Raw genomic sequence first — 9,428 nt, forward strand, 5'->3', positions numbered from 1 at the left:
TACATACCCGATACTAGCTCTTGCCGCATTTGGATATGCAAGCATTCCTACAACAACGGCATCAACGAAATCTTGATTTTCATTGCTCGAAGCCCTTGCTGCCAGAAGAATAACTTGTTCTTTCCCCACCATGTTATTTGTGTTACACCAATTCATTATAATGAACAGGACCTGCGGCCGAGTATTCCTCTAAACGATAGAAGGGGATTCTTCAACGTCTTTGCGACTTGGGTATGCGCTTGATAGCCATCCAATGCATTTTTCAAATTGAACAAAGGCTACAACAACTGGCGGCTTCCCTTCCAGTGACCACTTCAGCACATGACTTCTCACATGTTTTTTGTTGAAGAATAATCCTACATTGACTGTGGACAAGGTCTTGGGCATGTTTATAAACAATGAGAAATCATCTCTTATACAACCGGTTTTATGAGATGAGTTAGGCCCATAAATTTCATCATGGTATCAGAGCCTGCCACAGGACGAATGTGAGCCTACACTACTTACCCGTGACAAGGACTAGAAAAAATACTGGCCTGCACGTGAGGGAGGGTGTTGAGGAATAATCCCACATTGACTGTGGACAAGGTCTTGGGCATGTTTATAAGCAATGAGCAATCCTCTCTTATACAACCGGTTTTGTGAGATGAGTTAGGCCCATGAATTTCATCATTTTTGTCATCTTCCTCGATCAAAGGGCTTAAAGACCACTTTAAGGGGCAAAGCATCAACCAACTAAGGAGCCAATGGTTTCTTACCCTTAAAATTCTCGACAAGCTCAAACATGCAGTCTGCTTCATCAACCTTCATCAAGCCAAATGCAGTGGTACGCCTTTCAGCCATGGGTAGTGCTGCCACCATAATATCAGCTTCAATTTCAGTCACAAAAGGATGCCCCTGGACATTAATTCCTCACCCACATTAGTACGATAACCCCCCATAGTAGCCAAAAAAAAAAAAAGCACCTAAAGACAAACTCAGCAATAGAATTCATGTCACGTGGATCCAGTGAAATTACCACTTATCTCAAAAGTTTAAGCTATCGAGAAGATATATATTTTATTATTTATTTTATATCTTAATACTCTCCTCACGTGTGGACTACACTCTCCCTTAATGAGTGGCCCAACACGTAAAATATTTAATTAAATGGGATAGAGTGTAGAATCAGACTTCGAATTCAAGATTTATATTCTGATATCATGTGAAATCATCACTTATTTCAAAGATAATGAAAAGAAATAAATTTTTTTATTTATTATTTATTTTATATCTTAAAAGATCATATGCTCCTCAGATAAGTTATGCAACATACCAGCTGACTCGTGTGATTGTACCTGGGCAACTTGAACAACTAGAACCCAATAGCACATCCAAGGGCTCCCTTTCTATACCAAAGGCTCTAAAACAACCCTCGGCAACAATACATCAAGCAAAAGATGAGCGGAAATCTTCTTACCTCTCAGGTTTGTCTCCTTCTCAAAATCGAACACCATCCATTTAGTGCATGCATAGCCATACTTGCAAAATGCCGATCTGAGAATATGACGAAGGCGACTGGCTGAGACAGGTGGTGGTGATGTGACGGTGGGGTAGTTAACGAAGACTGAAATGGTTTGGGTTGGATTTGTGATTTTTGGGGATGGTGGGGTTTCTGAGATGCGATTGCATTGAGGGTGATGGAGATGGAGATGGGGCCACAGTAGTTCATCTTGATGAGCACAAAGGTGATATTCTAAGCGAACAAGTGCGGATCTGGGTTTCGAAGAACACGACTTCCATTGGAAATTTCTTTGGGCTCCACTTTTGTGGAAAGCGCCAATTTCTCCACCATCTCCGCTGCTTTTAATATTTCTTCCTCCACAGCTTGGTTGTGAAACTCGACCAAGGATTTCTCTCTTAGGTTGACAGTGGCGGAATCTTCTGTTGACTTTATTATTATTTTTTGTCTAAATTCTTTTTATCGTATTTTGCAGTTTTACCGATCCTATATTAATTAATAATCATATACATACAATTAGCCCCATTTCAACCATTTTACATTCTCAACAGACTTTTTTTGTTCATAACGTAAAACTCGCTGCTCGCAGTTTGATTTTATAGCCCTGGCAAGGCATTAATGTTTCTCAAGGTCTCTGAACAAAAGTATGCAAGTTATCTATGTGGGACACTCTCTCAATCTGCTACGGAAATTTGGAAGTAGGAATTATTTTGAGTTGTTCATAATAGAACAGAAATCACATGTGCACACGCGAACGTACATATTATTCTCCACCAAATAAATACTGCAGAGCAACTATAAAAAAAGTTTAGATATAGAAACGATTTTATCTTATCTCATCAATATAATTTTTTTAAATTTCTACATAAAATATAATAAATAATTCAATTTTTTCAAATATCAAAATAATAATAATATTAAAAAATAATATTCTAATAATATTTTATTCAACTTTTATTTAAAAATATATAATTTTACCTCACTATTTAAACGGGTCCTAAGTGAACTCAGTGAATTACTCTACTATTTCTTTTGCCACCTTTGTATTAATGTTCCATAATAATTTGACACACTAGAATTTTCCTGAAAAGAATATTACAAGAGATAGTAATTGAGACAAGAACCATTGAGTGTACATCATTAAGTCAAGAAATTAAGTTTACATTCTGGCTTGGACGATCATCATTCCTAAAACTTGGACACAAAAAATGCTGTACTTCTTTGGCATGAACTTAAAATATTCTCAAAGCCTCAACAATATGCAACAGTGGCTAGGTGTGTCACAGAGCTACTGACTTTCATATCCAACCGCCCTTAGGTGACTCTTTCTTCCAATCCTAAGTTCAGATGGTAAGTGTGAAATGCAATGAAGTAGGTTCTAAGTATGAAATGCGTGGGTGGGATGAGACATTTGTTTGAGGAGGTGGTTCACTGTTGATTGTTGGAATTCTCATATGATCTCATCATTTCATCCCATCTCTGCAGGTTTGGAATCTTAGATGAGACACAAAATTATCATTTGATTTGATTTCATCTCATTTTATCTTATTCTCAAACATAATTCAAATACAAAATTTTCAAACTAATTATTATAATTTTTTCAAAATAATCATTACAACTTTTTCAAACTTTCAAATAAAAAAAAAAACAATTCCAATTTTCTCAAATCTCTAAACAAAAATAATATTATAAAACTATATTATTACAATATTTTAACTTTATAATATTTTTTATTCAACTTTTTCTCTCTCTTTTTTCAAAATCTAAAAAAATACTCAACTCAAACTATTTCACTAATATTCATAAACTACTTTATTACTATTCATAAAATTTTCATCTCACCAAACAAGTCGTTTAAAAATGATAACATATATCTGCTTAAAAGCAAGGACAACAATCTTGTATTTGGAGTCCAAAGCTGGCACCCGGACAACAGATCTCATACATTGAACATTTTCGATAGCTTGACAAAATCTTCATCCATTTGCTCCTGAGGCCATTTAACAGGATAAAAAATAAACCCACTCCCAAGTCGCACACGTTATTTAGTAACAATGTAAAAATATACTATTTAAAAAAAGCCCAACAATCAATAATCAAAGATTAAAGAAAAGACATCCCAGATAATATCGACAACTTTTTTGCTGGCATGAATTAGATGGAAGCATTAGATTTTTTAGCTAATAAAATTATATTATATTATTATAACAAATAAAAATTACTGTAGCTATAATCATATAGTATTAACCTTATAAGAACTTAGTTGGGTTATTATTTAAAAAAAAAATATATTATATTATTGTACACTATTGACACAAGAAAGAAGTTGATTTTAATTTTTATAATAAAATATTACATTAGATGATAAACAGTATATCTTTAAATTTGAAGATATACTTAAAATCACTATGAGCTAAAAGTTCAAATTTTTGCATTTTGACGAAGCGAATGTAGATGATTTTATCTATATTTTTTCAAATTTTAAAGATGGCTCTAATGCTCTTGTACCACAAACTTCGTATCACAAACTTTGTAAAAAGACATCCTCGACGTAAAGCATAAATTCCTTAACTATAAATCATTACATGATAAGCAGACAAAACCAACGGACTAGGAAACAACAATTTCTGTACGTGACGAAGTTCCCTGTCACCACATTAGCAAGCATTGCACAAACGTAAAACTAGAAATGTTCAAATTTTGACGCTGCGATTTCTCCATAAAAATCACCATCTAGAGGTGGATCGATCAGTAGCTTGAACCCAGACGTTTTCTGAAATTCCTGCAACGTCTGCATCTATCGAGTTGCTCTCTTACACCTCCACATCTCCAAAGATCTGGAACCTAGACGTCGTCTGAAATTCCTGCAACATTTTAGTCTATCTAGTTGCTCTCTAACACCTCCACCTCTCCAAAGAAATTCCAACGGAATATCTCTGAAGGGAGCAAAGTCAACTCATAGCATCGATAGATAACCAAATGCCTTAAAGTCGCCGCAGCGCACCTCTCCCCTGTTTCCATCCTTTAATCATCAAATTTTCCAGTTTAAACGACTTGGAGTTTAGAAAAAGAAACAAAGATCATGCCTTCCCTTGTTTACTTTGGCTGCAACCTAAGACAACAACACTCGAGGGGACAACCTCGTAATAGTATAAATTACACTAATATGCCTTAGTACCATAATCTCAGCGTTCCTCTCCAATTGGCGGATTTACCAGAAAAGTCATCTAGGGGAGGATCGATCAGTACCTTAATCTCAGCCTTCATCTGCAATGCCTGAAGCACCTTTACCGACACTAATATGCTCTCTAACACCTCCACCTCTCGCAAGTTAATCAAATTGCATAATTTCCAAGGAAGCATGTTCAACTCAAAGCATCGATCGACAACCAAATGCCTTAGGCCCAGCATTGCACCTTCCCCCTGTTTCCATTCTTTAATCCTCAAATTTTCCAATTTAAGAAATATGAGTGCAGGAAACGAATCTCCAAAGATGTAGAGCTGACTGGAAAGCAAGCAGCTTTGTAATTTCAGAATCTGAAGATTGACGAGATTTCCCAGCACTTTCATGCAGTCACCGTCTTCTAAGCACACTTGTCGCAAGGTTATTTTTGTGATTGTTTCTGGAAATGAATTAGGCAGACTAAGAATCACCGAACAGTTTATAATTTTCAATTTTCGAAGGCGGCGTAAATGTTGGAGGCTGGCCAAAGCATGTACTGCTTCGCTGTTGCTCTCGTTTGATGCAAACCATATTCCTAATTTCCTTACATTAGGGAGCTTATCCTCGACAATGGGACGGACTGTTTGTGCGTCAAGTGATACGGTGGAGAGGAGTTGGAGATTTGAAAGAGCTTTAATTTCTGTGTCCGACTGGTTCGGTAAACTCACTGGCCCAGACATATAGAGATTCCTTAAATTTCGCAGCTTCCATATCCCGATTGGCAAACTATTCAGAAAAGTACCTCTAAGATCAAGCGTTTCTAGGTTCGTAAGGTTGCCAATAGAAGCGGGAATAGCTTTCAGTGCATCTGACTGCACACGCAAGTACCTCAAATGGTTCAATCGTTTTATCCACGTGGGAATGGAGTAGACATTCAGATTCCCAAAGTTAAGCACCCGAAGCAAGTTGAAGTTTTCTTGGACCCATTTCCAGTGGTTTGGATCAAAGCCACCATATGTATCTTCGCCGAAGAACAACAAAGAACGAGCAATTGAGGGGCTGGGGGTGTTTGAAGACATGTATAGATCAAGAGTGCTACCCTGGATGGAAAGCCTCCGAGATTTTTTCCACGATGAAAGATTGACATTTTCAGATACGTCAAAAAACTTCTCTTCCGCACCCTCGGATATGCAGAGGTCTCGCACAAGGTCGTGGACATGACATGTCTTTGCACCTCCATCCGACCTCCTCTCAACCACTTGGATCAAGTTTCGGTCAATGAGCTCGTTCAAGTAGTTTTCAGCAACGTCCTCAATGTCTTCATTGCCATCGCAATTTATGAGTCCCTCTGCTATCCATAAGTGGATCAGTTGGCTTGCAAGGATTTCAAAGTCTTTCGGGTACGCACCTAAATACAAAAAACACGGTTTCAAGTTTGGCGGCAGGTGGGTGTAGCTTAGGTTCAGAATGTCATCGCGTATTGTTGTAGCCTGAGCCGGGTACCAATTTACATCGGCAATCACTTTTGACCATATTCGACGAGTCTTCCCTTTGTTTGCTAAAACGCCACATATTACCAGAATTGAAAGTGGTATGCCAAGACAACCTTGTGCTATTTGTCTCCCTAGATCAGCTAAGGATATTTTAGGATTTCCTCCTGGTTGTACCATCTTACGAAAGAGGTTCCAGCTTTCATCTTCTTTAATGATTGGAAGAGAGTAGGGGGGATCAAGACTTGCATGTGAAGCAACTTCTTGTATGCGGCTAGTGATTAATATCCTACTTCCATTGAAGTCGTCAGGAAAAGCAGATCTTATCTCATCCCAGATTTCAGTTATCCAAACGTCATCCATAACTATTAGGTACCTCTTCCCTCGCAAGTATTCCAACAGCTTCTTCTTTAATTCATCCCTACTCATGTCTTCGAGGCTCCTTATCGAGTCATCTGATTTTGGAATCTGACACTTCAGAATGTGTCAGAATTTGAAACAACAACTCCCTGGTTCTGAGATTTTGAGATACTTGACTCATCCATACTCGACAATTAAAGCGACTCTTGATTGCATCATTATTAAAGATTTCTGTGGCTAGGGTGGTCTTCCCCAAACCACCCATACCTGTGATTGAAATCACATCAAGTTTTGAATTCCCTTCAATAAGCTGCTGCTTTAGTAATGTGACGACTTCACTCCGAATACTCGCCATCTTGACGGTACCCTTATTCAGTGGTGTGCACGGATATTTAGCCGAAGCTATGATAGCCTTACCTTTGTTTCCTTCTTTACTAGCTTTAGCCCTTTCAATGCCGCGTGTGTATTTGCATAGTTGTCGCACAAGACCATGAGTACTACATGTCATTGCTTCTCCATCTGACCTCCTACTGACCACTTGGATCAAGCTTCGATCTACGAGCTCCTTGAAGTAGTCTCTAGCAACATCCACCGTGTTTCTTTCTCCACTCTGCTCTATGAATCCCAGACTGATCCATTCTTGAATTAGAAATTCCACGGGGATTTCAATGCCATATTGGTATTTATTAAAATGCAAAAGGCATGGCTTCAGGTACAGGGGCAGAAGGGTATAGATAAATTTTAAAAAAAATTTATGTGCTTTTTCCCCCGTAAGAGACAAATTTATTTCATCAAGCACTTTCGACCATGCTTCGTTTGTCTTCTCAGTGTTTGCTAAACAGCTTCCTAATACCACAATTGAAGAGGGTAAGCCCTCACAATATTCTATCATTTGTTTCCCTAGAGTTTCCAACACGGGAGGACATTCTCCTCCTCGGAACACCTTCTTATGGAATAGCTCCCAGCTTTCATCTTTATTAAGCAATGGGAGAGAGTAAGTGTAAGAAAACCATGCAGGTACATCGAGTATCAGCTTGGTTGTGATTAATATTCTGCTTCCGTTCAAGTTATCAGGAAAAACAGATCTTACCTTCTCCCACAGTTGAAGACTCGGGATGCCGTCCAGGACTACAAGATACCTCTTCTCTAGCAAGTATGTAGACAGCTTCTTACGTAATAATTCCTTTGGGGTCTTGTTGAGTGTCCTTCCCAACTCAAGGGTTATTGGCATCTCTTCTAAAATATTAAGCAACACTTCTTCGGCTACTGAAAATGGAGATAGTGGCACCCATACACGGCATTTAAAATGTGTCTTGATGCAGTCACTATTAAACAATTTCCTGGCAATTGTGGTCTTGCCTAACCCACTCTTGCCCACGATTTGAATCACACCAAGGTTTGGGATCCCCTTAGTAAGCCAGTCAGTCAATGCAGCAAAGTGTTTAACGAAGCCCACCACGTCATCTTCCTCGACGTCTCTCTTTCGCCTCTGACGTGTCTCCTCCTCCGTTGGATCTACATGACTTGCTGCACCATCTTCGATACCGAACTTTTCTATATTTGTGGCTATTTCTTCGATCCCTACTTTGCTGCCTTTTATCTTCTTTACAACATCATCGAACATTTTGGCTTTGATGACGACTTCTATCTGCCTCCCTTTCGCTGTCGCGCCTTTGAGAATCAGCATGTCGATAGCATCCTCAACATCGAAAACAATGTCTCTGATTTGCCTGAGATACTGCTCCACTCTTTTATGCTCGTCCCGTTCCTTGTCAAAGTACTCGACGCATTTGTGCATCATCCAAGAGAGCTCGATGCGGATTGATTCTGCCTGAACCTCCACCCCACGAAAGAAATGTGGTTCTTCATCAATCAACCGCGACAGGCGATGTAAGAGGAAAGTAACAGCACAGTAGGCCATATTTGCTTAGAAACTCCTAAACTTTTGTTCCTCTCTTTGGTAAGGAGTGGTGAGGAAATGGGAAAAGAAGGATGCTAGAAACAATCTACAAAGTTCTTGAAGACAATTGATGCGTGATGTTCCCGCATGAATTTAGCAATAATTTCCTGGATTTTTTTCATTATGTTAGCTGTGGTGGTTCAGTGGATTGAGAAAGATGATAAAAAAATTAACATTTCGTATTTATAAATCTCATAATTGTAATTATTGACCGATCAATTCATAAAATACTATTATATCATTGAATTATTGTCTCAAAAATGATTGTTAATCGCAATTGAAGGTACAATATGAGGAAGTAGTGACGGTGTGCAGAAATTATTGTCCAAAAAATCTTCTTTTCTATTGGTCATAGTTGTATTATTGATTGGAATGACGAAGTCATCAATGCGATAAAATCATTGTAATTATTATCCCAAAACTATTTCTATTTTATTAGACAATGTTTTTTTTTTTTTTTCTTGGCTTTAGCATGGCTGTATTCTTTAGCCGGCATGACGAAGTCATCAATACGGTGATATCTTCTAAATATTTTATTAGACAATGTTTTGTTTTTTTTTTTTCTTGGCTTTAGCATGGCTGTATTCTTTAGCCGGCATGACGAAGTCATCAATACGGTGATATCTTCGAAATATTTTATTAGACAATGTTTTGTTTTTTTTTTTCTTGGCTTTAGCATGGCTGTATTCTTTAGCCGGCATGACGAAGTCATCAATACGGTGATATCTTCTAAATATTTTATTAGACAATGTTTTGTTTTTTTATTTCTTGGCTTTAGCATGGCTGTATTCTTTAGCCGGCATGACGAAGTCATCAATACGGTGATATCTTCGAAATATTTTATTAGACAATGTTTTGTTTTTTTTTTTCTTGGCTTTAGCATGGCTGTATTCTTTAGCCGGCATGACGAAGTCATCAATACGGTGATATCTTCTAAATATTTTATTAGACAAT

At 37.9% G+C, this 9,428-nt stretch overlaps 1 pseudogene; it reads right to left on the reverse strand.

Moving 5' to 3' along the window:
• Nucleotides 1-4,053: 4,053 nt before the first annotated feature.
• LOC109002908 lies at nt 4,054-8,540 on the reverse strand (annotated as a pseudogene).
• Nucleotides 8,541-9,428: the final 888 nt, after the last annotated feature.

This window comes from Juglans regia, chromosome 11, assembly GCF_001411555.2.
Source record: "Juglans regia cultivar Chandler chromosome 11, Walnut 2.0, whole genome shotgun sequence".
In the NCBI taxonomy this organism is placed as follows: Eukaryota; Viridiplantae; Streptophyta; class Magnoliopsida; order Fagales; family Juglandaceae; genus Juglans; species Juglans regia.